The sequence below is a fragment of the Ovis canadensis genome, chromosome X, assembly GCF_042477335.2.
Source record: "Ovis canadensis isolate MfBH-ARS-UI-01 breed Bighorn chromosome X, ARS-UI_OviCan_v2, whole genome shotgun sequence".
Classification (NCBI taxonomy): Eukaryota; Metazoa; Chordata; class Mammalia; order Artiodactyla; family Bovidae; genus Ovis; species Ovis canadensis.
In genome coordinates this window covers 82,890,788-82,904,437 of record NC_091727.1, presented here as the reverse complement: position 1 = coordinate 82,904,437, position 13,650 = coordinate 82,890,788, and the positions used below count along the sequence as shown (strand labels likewise).

Sequence of the window (13,650 nt, the reverse complement as noted above, 5' to 3'; positions counted from 1 at the left end):
TGAAACCAAGCAACACCCAAGGGCCAACAAATTCCAGAGCAAGGCATACCATGCAAATTATCCAGCAAGACAGCAACATAGTCCTGAGCTTCAATATACAGGCTGCCCAAAGTCACTCCAAACCCACTGACATCTCATAATTCATTACTGGACACTTCATTGCACTCCAGAGAGAAGAAATCCAGCTCCACCCACCAGAACACCAACACAAGCTTCCCTAACCAGGAAACCTTGACAAGCCACCCATACAACCCCACCCACAGCAAGGAAACTCTACAATAAAAGAACTCCACAAACTGCCAGAATGCAGAAAGGCCACCCCAAACTCTGCAATATAAACAAGATGAAGAGACAGAGGAATACCCAGCAGGTAAAGGAACAGGATAAATGCCCATCAAACCCAACAAAAGATGAAGAGAAAGGGCATCTACCTGATAAACAATTCTGAATAATGATAGTGAAAATTATCCAAAATATTGAAAACAACATGGAATCACAGATAAATAGCCTGGAGACAAGGATTGAGAAGATGCAAGAAAGGTTTAACAAGGACCTAGAAGAAATAAAAAAGAGACAATATATAATGAATAATGCAATAAATGATATCAAAAACACTACAGAGGGAAACAACAGTAGAATAATGGAGGCAGAAGATAGGATAAGTGAGACAGAAGACAGAATGGTAGAAATAAATGAAGCAGAGAGGAAAAAAGAAAAAAGGAATTAAAAGAAATGAGGACAATCTCAGAGACCTCTGGGACAATGTTAAATGCCCCAACATTTGAGTCATAGAAGTCCTAGAAGAAGAAGACAAAAAGACAGACCATGAGAAAATACTTGAGGAGATAATAGTTGAAAACTTCCGTAAAATGTGGAAGGAAATAATCACCCAAGTCCAAGAAACCCAGAGAGTCCCAAACAGGATAAACCCAAGGCAAAACACCCCAAGACACATATTAATCAAATTAACAAAGATCAGACACAAAGAACAAATATTAAAAGCAGCAAGGGAAAAACAACAAATAATACACAAGGGGATTCCCATAAGGATAACAGCTGATCTTTCAATAGAAACTCTTCAGGCCAGGATGGAATGGCAGGACATACTTAAAGTGATGAAAAAAAAATCTACAGCACAGATTACTGTATCCAGCAAGTATCTCATTCAAATATGAAGGAGAAATCAAAAGCTTTACAGACAAGCAGAAGCTGAGAGAATTCAGCACCATCAAATCAGCTCTCCAACAAATGCTAAAGGATCTTCTCTAGACATGAAACACAAAAAGGGTGTATAAACTCGAATCCAAAACAATAATGTAAATGGCAATGGGATCATACTTATCAATAATTACCTTAAACGTAAATGGGTTGAATGCCCCAACCAAAAGACAAAGACTGGATGAATGGATACAAAAACAAGACCCCTATATATGTTGTCTACAAGAGAGCCACCTCAAAACAAGGGACACATACAGACTGAAAGTGAAGGGCTGGAAAAAGATATTCCACGCAAATAGAGACCAAAAGAAAGCAGGAGTAGCAATACTCCTATCAGATAAAATAGACTTTAAAACAAAGGCTGTGAAAAGAGACAAAGAAGGACACTACATAATGATCAAAGAATCAATCCAGGAAGAAGATATAATAATTATAAATATATATGCACCCAACATAAGAGCACCACAATATGTAAGACAAATGCTAAGAAGTATGAAAAGGGGAATTAATAATAACACAATATTAGTGGGAGACTTTAATACCCCACTCACACCTATGGATAGATCAACTAAACAGAAAATTAACAAGGAAACACAAACTTTAAATGATACAATAGACCAGTTAGACCTAATTGATACCTATAGGACCTTTCACCCCAAAACAATGAATTTCATCTTTTTCTCAAGGGCACACAGAACCTTCTCCAGGATAGATCACATCCTGGGCCATCAATCTAGCCTTGGTAAATTTTAAAAAAATTGAAATCATTCCAAGCATCTTTTCTGACCACAATGCAGTAAGATTAGATGTCAATTGCAGGACAAAAACTATTAAAAATTCCAACACATAGAGGCTGAACAACATGCTGCTCAATAACCAACAAATCACAGAAGAAATCAAAAAAGAAATCAAAATATGCATAAAAACAAATGAAAATGGAAACACAACAACCCAAAACCTGTGCGACACTGTAAAACAATGCTAAAAGGAAGGTTCATAACAATACAGGCATGCCTCAAGAAATAAGAGAAAAGTCAAATAAATAACCTAACTCTACACCTAAAGAAACTAGAAAAGGAAGAAATGAAGAACCCCAGGGTTAGTAGAAGGAAAGAAATCTTAAAAATTAGGGCAAAAATTAATGCAAAAGAAACAAAAGAGACATAGCAAAAATCAACAAAGCCAAAAGCTGGTTCTTTGAGAAGATAAATAAAATTGACAAACCATTAGCCAGACCCATCAAGAAACAAAGGGAGAAAAATCACATCAATAAAATTAGAAATGAAAATAAAAAGATCACAGCAGAAAATACTGAAATACAAAGGATCCTAAGAGACTACTATCAGCAACTATATGCCAATAAAGTGGACAACTTGGAAGAAATGGACAAATTCTTAGAAAAGTACAACTTTCCAAAACTAACCAGGAAGAAATGGAAAATCTTAACAGATTCATCACAAGCACAGAAATTGAAACTGTAATCAGAAATCTTCCAGCAAACAAAAGCCCAGAACCAGATGGCTTCACAGCTGAATTCTACCAAAACTTTAGAGAAGAGCTAACACCTATCCTACTCAAACTCTTCCAGAAAATTGCAGAGGAAGGTAAACTTCCAAACTCATTCTATGAGGTCACCATCACCCTAATACCAAAACCTGACAAAGATTCCAAAAAAAAAAAAGCAAACTACAGGTCAATATCACTGATCAACATAGATGCAAATATCCTAAACAAAATTCTAACAATCAGAATCCAACAACACATTAAAAAGATCATACATCATGGCCAAGTGGGCTTTATCCCAGGGATGCAAGGATTCTTCAATATCCACAAATCAATCAATGTAATACACCACATTAACAAACTGAAAAATAAAAGCCATATGATTATCTCAATAGATGCAGAGAAAGCCTTTGACAAAATTCAACATCCATTTATGATACAAACTCTCCAGAAAGCAGGAATAGAAGGAACATACCTCAACATAATAAAAGCTATATATGACAAACCCACAGCAAACATTATCATCTATGGTGAAAAATTGAAAGCATTTCCCCTAAAGTCAGGAACAAGACAAGGATGTCCACTCTCACCACTACTATTCAACATAATTTTGGAAGTTTTGGCCACAGCAATCAGAGCAGAAAAAAGAAATAAAAGGAATCCAAACTGGAAAAGAAGAAGTAAAACTCACACTGTTTGCAGATGACATGATCCTCTACATAGAAAACCCTAAAGACTCCAGCAGAAAATTACTAGAACTAATCAGTGAATATAGTAAAGTTGCAGGATAAAAAGTCAACACGCAGAAATCCCTTGCATTCCTATACACTAATAATGAGAAAATAGAGAAACTAAGGACACAATTCCATTCACCATTGCAACGAAAAGAATAAAATACTTGGGAATTTATCTACCTAAAGAAACTAAAGACCTATATATAGAAAACTATAAAACACTGGTGAAAGAAATCAAGGTGAGGTGAGGTGAGGTGAAGTCGCTCAGTCATGTCCAACTCTTTGCGACCCTGTGGACTGTAACTTACTAGGCTTGTCCGTCCATGGGATTCTCCAGGCAAGAATACTGGAGTGGATTGCCATTTCCTTCTCCAGGAGATCTTCCCGACCCAGGAATCAAACCTGGGTCTCCCACATTGGAGGTAGACGCTTTAACCTCTGAGCCACCAGGGAAGCGGGGGGAAAGAAATCAAAGAGGACACTAATAGATGGAGAAATATACCATGTTCATGGATTGGAAGAATCAATATAGTGAAAATGAGTATACTACCCAAAGCAATCTATAGATTCAATGCAATCCCTATGAAGCTACCAACAGTATTTTTCACAGAGCTAGAACAAATAATTTCACAATTTGTATGGAAATACAAAAACCCTCGAATAGCCAAAGCAATCTTGAGAAAGAAGAATGGAACTGGAGGAATCAACCTGCCTGACTTCAGGCTCTACTACAAAGACACAGTCATCAAGACAGTATGGTACTGGCACAAAGACAGAAATATAGATCAGTGGAACAAAATAGAAAGCCCAGAGATAAACCCACTCACCTATGGACACCTTATCTTTGACAGAGGAGGCAAGAATATACAATGGAGAAAAGACAATCTCTTTAACAAGTGGTGCTGGGAAAACTGGTCAACCACTTGTGAAAGAATGAAACTAGAACACTTTCTAACATCATTCACAAAAATAAACTCAAAATGGATTAAAGATCTAAACATAAGACCAGAAAATATACAACTCCTAGAGGAGCACATCGGCAAAACACTCTCCAACATAAATCACAGCAGGATCCTCTATGACCCACCTCCCAGAATATTGGAAATAAAAGCAAAAATAAACAAGTAGGACCTAATTAAAATTAAAAGTTTCTGCACAACAAAGGAAACTATAAGCAAGGTGAAAAGAGAGCCTTCAGAATGGGAGAAAATAATAGTAAATGAAGCAACTGACAAAGAATTAATCTCAAAAATATACAAGCAACTCCTGCAGCTCAATTTCAGAAAAATAAACGACCCAAGCAAAAAATGGGCCAAAGAACTAAACAGACATTTCTCCAAAGAAGACATACAGATGGCTGACAAGCACATGAAAAGATGCTCAACATCACTCATTATCAGAGAAATGCAAATCAAAACCACAATGCAGTACCATTTCACGCCAGTCAAAATGGCTGCTATCCAAAAGTCTGCAAGCAACAAATGCTGGAGAGGGTTGGAGAAAAGGGAACCCTCTTACACTGTTGGTGGGAATGCAAACCACTGGAGCCACTATGGAGAACAGTGTGGAGATTCCTTAAAAAACTGCAAATAGAACTGCCCTGTGACCCAGCAATCCCACTGCTGGGCATACACACGGAGGAATCCAGAACTGAAAGAGACACATGTACCCCAATGTTCATCATGTTCATCACAGCAGTTTATAATAGCCAGGACGTGGAAGCAACCTAGATGTCCATCGGCAGATGAATGGATAAGAAAGCTGTGGCACATATACACAATGGAATATTACTCAGCCATTAAAAAGAATGCATTTGAATCCGTTTTAATGAGGTGGATGAAACTGGAGCCTATTATACAGAGTGAATTAAGCCAGAAAGAAAAACACCAATACAGTATACTAACACATATATATGGAATTTAGAGAGATGGTAATAATAACCCTGTATGCAAGACAGCAAAAGAGACACAGATGTATGGAACAGTCTTTTTGACTCTGTGGGAGAGGGCAAGGGTGAGATGATTTGGGAGAATGGCATTGGAACATGTATAATATCATACGTGAAACAAATCGCCAGACCAGGCTCGATGCAGGATACAGGATGCTCGGGGCTGGTGCACTGGGATGACCCAGAGGGATGGTATGGGGAGGGAGGTAGGAGGGGGGTTCAGAATGGGGAACACGTGTACACCCATGGCAGCTTCATGTTGATGTATGGCAAAACCAATACAATATTATAAAGTAATTAGCCTCCAATTAAAATAAATAAATTTATATTTTAAAAAAATTTGTTTTTAATCATTCAATAAAAAAGTAAATAAAGATCACTTCCCTTTGATCATAGGCTTATACACAACTTTCTCCAATTGCAAGAAAGCTATACTATACAGTAATGTAATTCTTTGAAAGTAAAGTTATAAAACAGTAAGCCAACTAGCACATTAATTTTATATTAAGCTTTTCCTGTGGGAGCCACCAGGTTGAGAGGAGCGTGGCCTCTGAAAAGGGGGAGTCCTCTGGCAAAAATATCACTTTGCCTGCTGTGCTCCAGGCTCCCATTCCACCCGATATGGTTAACTTTGTTCACATCAACTTGTGCAAAAAACAACAGACAGCCCTATGCTGTCAGTGAGTTAGCAGCTCATCAAACCAGTGCTGAGTCTTGGGGTACCAGCAGAGCTGTGGCTCGAACTCCCAGGATTCGAGGTGGCGGGACTCACCATTCTGGTCAGGGTGCTTTTGGAAATATGTGTTGTGGGGACTGCATGTTTGCACCAACCAAGACCTGGTGACTTTGGCACTGCAGAGTGAATACAACACAGAAGCGATATGCCATATGCTCTGCACTGGCTGCCTCAGCCTTACCAGTGCTGGTTATGTCTAAAGGTCATCGTATAGAGGAAGCTCCTGAACTTCCTTTGGTGGTGGAAGATAAAGTTGAAGGCTACAAAAAGACTAAGGAGGCTGCTTTGCTTCTGAAGAAACTTAAGGCCTGGAATGATATCAAAAAGGTCTATGCCCCTCAGCGAATGAGACCTGGCAAAGGCAAAATGAGAAACCATCACCATATCCAGCACAGGGGACCCTGTATCATCTATAATGAAGACAATGGTATCATCAAGGCCTTCAGAAACATCCCTGGGATTACTCTGCTTAATGTAAGCAAGCTGAACATTTTGAAACTTACTCCTGGTAGTCAAGTGGGACGTTTCTGCATTTGGACTGAAAGTGCTTTCTGAAAGTTAGATGAGGCATAAAGCAGCCTCCCTCAAGAGTAACTACAACCTCCCCATGCACAAGATGCTCAATACAGACCTTAGCAGAATCCTGAAAAGCCCAGAAATCCAAAGAGCACTCCGAGCATCACACAAGAAGATTCATCGTAGAGTCCTGAAGAAGAATCCACTGAAACACCTGAGAATCATGTTGAAGCTTAACCCATATGCAAAGACCATGAGCCAGAACACCATTCTTCGACAGGCCAAGAACCACAAAATCCGCATGGATAGGCAGCAGCAGCACTAGAAGCCAAATCAGATCAGAAGGGGTTTCAGGGCAAGAAGCCTGTGGTGGGAGACAAAGAAAAGAAGGCTGTTGGTGATAAGAAGCTGAAGAAGCCTGTGGTGGGAAAAAAGGCTGCAGGGACCAAGAAACCAGCAGCTGAAAAGAAACCCACAGAAAAGAAACCCACCTGGAGGAAAAGAAGGCTGCTGCATAAACTGAAATTTGTTTATTCCATAAATGCCAAATCATTTTGGACAGCTAATTTTGAATAAAGACCTGAACAAACAGGCAATGAGAAACATGAAAAAAATATACATATTAAATATCAGTCACTTCACACTTATGTCAGGATGCACTGCCCACTTGAGTACAAGTCTTGCATATGATGTTTTACATAATGAACCACTGGGTAATGATAATAGAAAAAAGTCTACACAGTTCTTGTCATACAGTAATTAGATTTTCATATAAAGACACGTGCCCCCAGCAGATAAGCTTATTAAGTGTATGGCATAATGATTATTATTCATTAAGTGCAAGTTGATCTTCATTATCACACCTCCACACTGGGGCGGAGGAGGAGGCCCTTGCTCTTGCCATCTTGGGTGGCACAGAAGGTGGAAAGGAAGGATCTTGGAGAGATTCAAAAGCTAATTGACACCACACCAGAGGAATTACTGGTGAGAGGCAGGCATACTTGGTGTAACTTTATAGAAATACATTATAGATCCTGATATTCTTGTCTTCTCATCTCTCGAATAATGTTTGTATACCATCATCGTTTCACTGATTACTTTAGTTTCAGGGCCCGTATCATAGAAGTATTCATACTGTAAAAACAGTCAAAAGCAATGCTGCATAATTGGAACCCTTCTGCAAGACTGTCTGATGTCAATTTGTTTTCTGTCACCAATTTTATTTCATCTTCTTCTTCACTGTCTGTCACTGGTTCAGAGGTATGCATCTCCATGAATTCCTCTTGTGAATTCCTCTTGTGAATTCCTCTTGTGAATTCCTCTTGTGAATTCCTCTGGGGTGGTATCAATTAGCTTTCTAATCTTTACAAGATCTGTATCTTAAAACCCTTCACTCCCCAGTGTTATCTATTCTTCTGTTTTGTTTTGTTTTGCAACATCCACATGACTGCAGCCATGAAATTAAAAGACGCTTACTCCTTGGAAGAAAAGTTATGACCAACCTAGATAGTGTATTCAAAAGCAGAGACATTACTTTACCGACTAAGGTCCGTCTAGTCAAGGCTATGGTTTTTCCTGTGGTCATGCATGGATGTGAGAGTTGGACTGTGAAGAAGGCTGAGCGCCGAAAAATTGATGCGTTTGAACTGTGGTGTTGGAGAAGACTCTTGAGGGTCCCTTGGACTGCAAGGAGATCCAACCAGTCCATTCTGAAGGAGATCAACCCTGGGATTTCTTTGGAAGGAATGATGCTAAAGCTGAAGCTCCAGTACTTTGGACACCTCATGCGAAGAATTGACTCATTGGAAAAGACTCTGATGCTGGGAGAGATTGGGGGTAGGAGGAGAAGGGGACGACAGAGGATGAGATGGCTGGATGGCATCATGGACTCGATGGACATGAGTCTGAGTGAACTCTGGGAGTTGGTGATGGACAGGGAGGCCTGGCGTGCTGCAATTCATGGGGTCGCAAAGAGTCAGACATGACTGAGTGACTGAACTGAACTGAACTGAACAAACTCTATCATGACTTCCTTGACTGACTCTGTTGTAAATCCTGTGATGTCATGCACAACATCTGGCCACAGTTTTCTCCCACAGGAATTTGCTGTTCCAGGCTTGATGGCTTTCACAGCTTTTTCTATAGTGACAGTGGCATCTACAATGGTGTAATCCTTCCAGACTTTCATGATGGTCTCTCTGTCAGAGTTCTTTTCCATAGTATTAACAATTCTGTCCATAAAGTACTATGTATAACGGGCCTTAAGAGTTCTTATAATTCCCTCATCTAAAGGCTGAATTACAAACATTGTGTCTGGGGCCAAGCAGACCACTTTGACACCTTCAGTATTGAACTCATGGGGTTCTGGGTGGTCAGAGACATTGTCAAATAGCAAGAGAACTTTAAAAGGCAGTCCTCTACTGGTAAAGTACTTCCTGACTTCAGGGACAAAGCATCATTGGAATTTTTCCAGAAAAAGTGTTATTGTCCAGGCCTTCTTGCTGTACAACCAAAAGACTGGCAGCTGATGCTTATCTTTTTTTTAGGCTCAGCAGTTACCAGCTTTATGTATAAGGGCATTCCTGGTCATAAAGCCAACTGCACTTGCTCCAAACAGTAGAGTTATTCTATCTCAGTAGACATTGCTTCTCCTGTTACCATGACCTTTTTATTAATAAATCTTTCTAAAATTATCAAACCATTCTTTGCTGGCATTAAAGCCTGCACCTTTCATTTGCTTTAAGTTGTCATATAATGACTTTGCTTTTTCTTGAATCATATTAGAGTCTATAGGTATGCTTTTCTTATAGTAATCCTACATCCACTTAAAAAGCTGCATTTTCAAAAAAATATGACAGGGTATTTTGCAAAAATGCAAGGTTTTCATGCCTGCTGGCATAGCTGCAGTGATAGCTTCACGAATTTCCTTTTCTTTTTTTTTTTTTACAACAGTCCTTATGCTGAATTCATTTATCTTGAAATGGAAGACTACTACAGCTGCAGACCTCAATCTACAGTACATATCAAGCAATTCAACTTTTCCTTGTAACAGTATGACTTCTCTCTGCTTCTTGGGAGCTCTTCCAGAATCACCAGTGGCACTCTGTATGTACAAGCCTCGTGGTGTTATTCAGGGTTTATCATGTTGCACTAAACATGGAAGAAACCTGAAAACCAGAGCTATCACTTTTTACTGTGATACAAAAGTTACCGCAGAGATGAACTGTTAACATGGAGATGATCAGTATTGCACAGTGTTTTAAGTGGGTACTCACAACACTAGAGCTCACTGCAACAGCAACAGTTGCTATGAAACTATTAGAGCATCACCATATGTGATACAGTTAATTTATGCATTTATGAACTTAATATTGCATATATACACTTGTTTACAATTCTCAGGACTGTGAATGGTATCACATATGTTCTCTTAGTTTCTGTATGTACAAGTTTTGATGAATTTTAACATTTTGTAGTAGATTCATGTATGTTATATGGTGGTAAATGACAAAATAGACTAGTATCTACATATATTTTATGAATGCATTTTATGGATTCCCTGGTGGCTCAGTGGTAAGGAACCCACCTGCAATTCAGGAGACACGGGTTCAGTCCTTAGGTCAGGAAGATCTCCTGGAGAAGGGAATGGCAACCCACTCCAGTATTCTTGCCTGGAGTATCTCATGGACAGAGGAGCCTGGTGGGCTACAGTCCATGTTGTCACAAAGAGTCGGACATGACTGAATGACTAACACTTTCTTTTCCACGTAGATTACATGGTAGTAAATGACAAAATAGACTAGTTTCCACATATATTTTATGAATTCAGGATATACCTAACTTTTTCTTAATTTTTCTAATATTTCTAGGCTATGTGATTTGTCTATAAAATTTTACAAGTTGTTGCATATCTCCAAAAAAGTGGACCCATGCAGTGGAAACCTGTGTTGTTCAAGGATCAACTGTACTTCAGTCCTAAAGCAAGCATCTTATTTAACAGGGAATGACTATAAATCTTTTCACTAAGATGAGCAACAGGCATCAATATTCTCTAACTACTACTACTACTATTAAACTTCATGGTAGAAATTATTCAAGAGAAATAAGAGGCATAAGAACTAGAAAAGAAGTAAAATGACCTCTGTTTACATATGATATGAGAGTATACCTTTAAAATTGTAGAGCAGGGGTCAGAAGACTGGACCCACAAGCCAAATTCACCCACTGCCTACTTTTGCATCTTTTAATAGTTGGAAAAAATAAAAAAAAATATTTTGTGAAGTGTGAAAACTATACAAAATTAACATTTCAATACCCATAAATAAAGTTTTATTGGAACATAACCACACTGATATGTTTACATTTTGCCTATAGGTGCTTTCATGCTACAATAGCAGAGTTGAATAGATGTAGCAGAGACCAGATTTGATGCTCTTATTACTTTGCACTGCAGCACAGCACACTACAAAGCACAGTGACACAGTTATAATTCTATAGCATTTCCAGTGCCACACATGCCATGAGTGTGGCACACTCTATAGCAGACCATTTAATTTGATTTATTAACACTAGTGCATATCCATCATGTCAAAATCAAAACAAAATGAAAAAAGAAAAGTTGAGTTCAAATGTTACACTCTTAAAACACAGTATAGTGTGGATTAATTTGTTATCAAAATAGATGGCAAAGTAGTGTTTTTATTATCTCCTGAGACTATAGCTGTGCTAAAAGAATCCAAAATACACTGACATCATCAGACTAAGCACTTGTCACAATATTCCTAACTCATGGGAAAGCAACAGTCAGAAAACTTAGATTTAAATTGAAATATAACAACATAATTTCATCACAAAAATTGAAAAATCCAAAATCAAAATAAACTAGCCAGTGGCTCATTTGTTGGCCAAACAAGGTGAAGGAAGAAAGGAATTGGCAACAGTAACTCTGGAAAATCTGCTTTCACTGGAAAATATAAAACTACAGACAAAAGAAACTGTATGTAAACACAGTATCTAGTTGGCAAATTTGTTTCTCAAAGGATTATGGTTAAACAATATTGAAACAGCCATATATGTATGCTGCTGCTGCTGCTGCTAAGTTGCGTCAGTCGTGTCTGACTCTGTGTGACCCCATAAGAGGCAAACCACCAGGTTTCCCTGTCCCTGGGATTCTCTAGGCAAGAACACTGGAGTGGGTTGCCACTTCCTTCTCCAATGCATGAAAGTAAAAATTGAAAGTGAAGTCTCTCAGTCGTGTCCGACTCTTTGCGACCCCATGGACTGCAGCCCACCAGGCTCCTCTGTCCATGGGATTCTCCAGGCAAGAATACTGGAGTGGGTTGCCATTGCCTTCTCTGATATATGTATACTAGGACTGAAAAATAAGGAAATGGATGCTGGATGAAAGAAGCCAAGTTTCTCATTGTCTGAGAAAAGTTTTGTGACACTGGATTAGATTCAGAGAAATCAGTATGTACTTATATTTAGATTAATATAGAGAGAGATGAATAAATACAAAAATTAGATAGGTGTATATACACGAGTAACTTTCCTAGCTCTGTCCAGGAACAATGGTACCCCAGCAGTAACAAATACACCCAGTAGCAAGATACTGGTTTCAAATTATTCTCCAAAGAAAAGAACCAGGATTCATTGGAGAAGTGTTGGGGCAGGGACAAATCAGAAAGCGAGGAAGTGCTAAAAATATATATATATATATGAGTGCATGGCAAATGGACAGAGGAGTCAATGTGAAAGAACTCCCAAAGTTGGAACAATCTGAGCAACACAAACAAACACTATTGTATTGGATTATAACCCAAAGTATAAAATAAATATACATGATTCCATATGGATACAAATAAATACATAGAGAAGAAGCAGATCTCCCATACAGAAGAATTCCAAATAATTTATGAGCTAGTCCCCTCTCAAAGAAGTGGAGCTTAACTCCCCAGGCCTAGAGTGACTTGCTTCCAAAGAGTATGAAATTGGGGGTTGGGTGGGTAGTAACTTTACAGTGGAGAAGCTTAACAAACAGTACCTCAAAACAAGTGTATTTTTCAGGGTTCTCCAGAAAAAACAGACACAATTAGATAAATACAGATATATGCTCACACAGTTTATTGAGGCTGAGAAATTCCACAAACTACCATCTGCAAGCTGCAGAACCAGCAAAGCTGGTGGTACAACTCTCCTGTGGCTCAGCTGGTAAAGAATCCTCCTGCAATGTGAGAGACCTGGGTTCGATCCCTGGGTTGGGAAGATCCCCTGGAGATGGGAAAGGCTACCCACTCCAGTGGTCTGGCCTGGGGAATTCCATGGACTGTACAGTCCATTGGGTCTCAAAGAGTTGGACATAACTGAGTGACTTTCACTTCACTTCACTGAAGTAGGAGGTCCTGACTGGTAAAACCATCAGAGGCTGAAGGCCCTAGAACCATGACCTCCAACATACAAACACAGGCAAATATAGGTGTCCCTGCTCAAGAAGAAAGGAAATTGGCCCTTCTTTTGACTTTTTATTCTATTTGGGCACCCACCATGTTGGTGAGGGCGAATCTTTACTCAGTTTGCCATTCAAATATAACCAAAACATTTTCTTTTTTTTAATATAAATTTATTTATTTTAATTGGAGGTTAATTACTTTACAATATTGTATTGGTTTTGCCATACATCAACATGAATCCACCACGGGTGTACACGTGTTCCCCATCCTGAACCCCCCTCCCACTTATACACAATTACCTTAGATCATACTTAATCTCCAAGTAAAGACAACAACAGATCTTAATTCCATCTATTAATAACATAATATAAGTATTCTGCAATGCAAACTAAAACACACTTTTCCCTAGAAGAGGATGTAAAGCCTTCAAGTAATGTTAACTCTTCCCCTGGTATCCTTAACTTGAATAATATGATGGAAAGTTAATGATACTAAAATACTACGATATAAACTCAATAACCTCTATATGATACAGGTTACATAATA

General features: G+C 38.7%; 1 pseudogene; it reads left to right on the top strand.

The window, feature by feature from the left end:
* Window positions 1-304: 304 nt before the first annotated feature.
* On the top strand, window positions 305-7,244 carry LOC138930781 (large ribosomal subunit protein uL4 pseudogene; annotated as a pseudogene).
* Window positions 7,245-13,650: the final 6,406 nt, after the last annotated feature.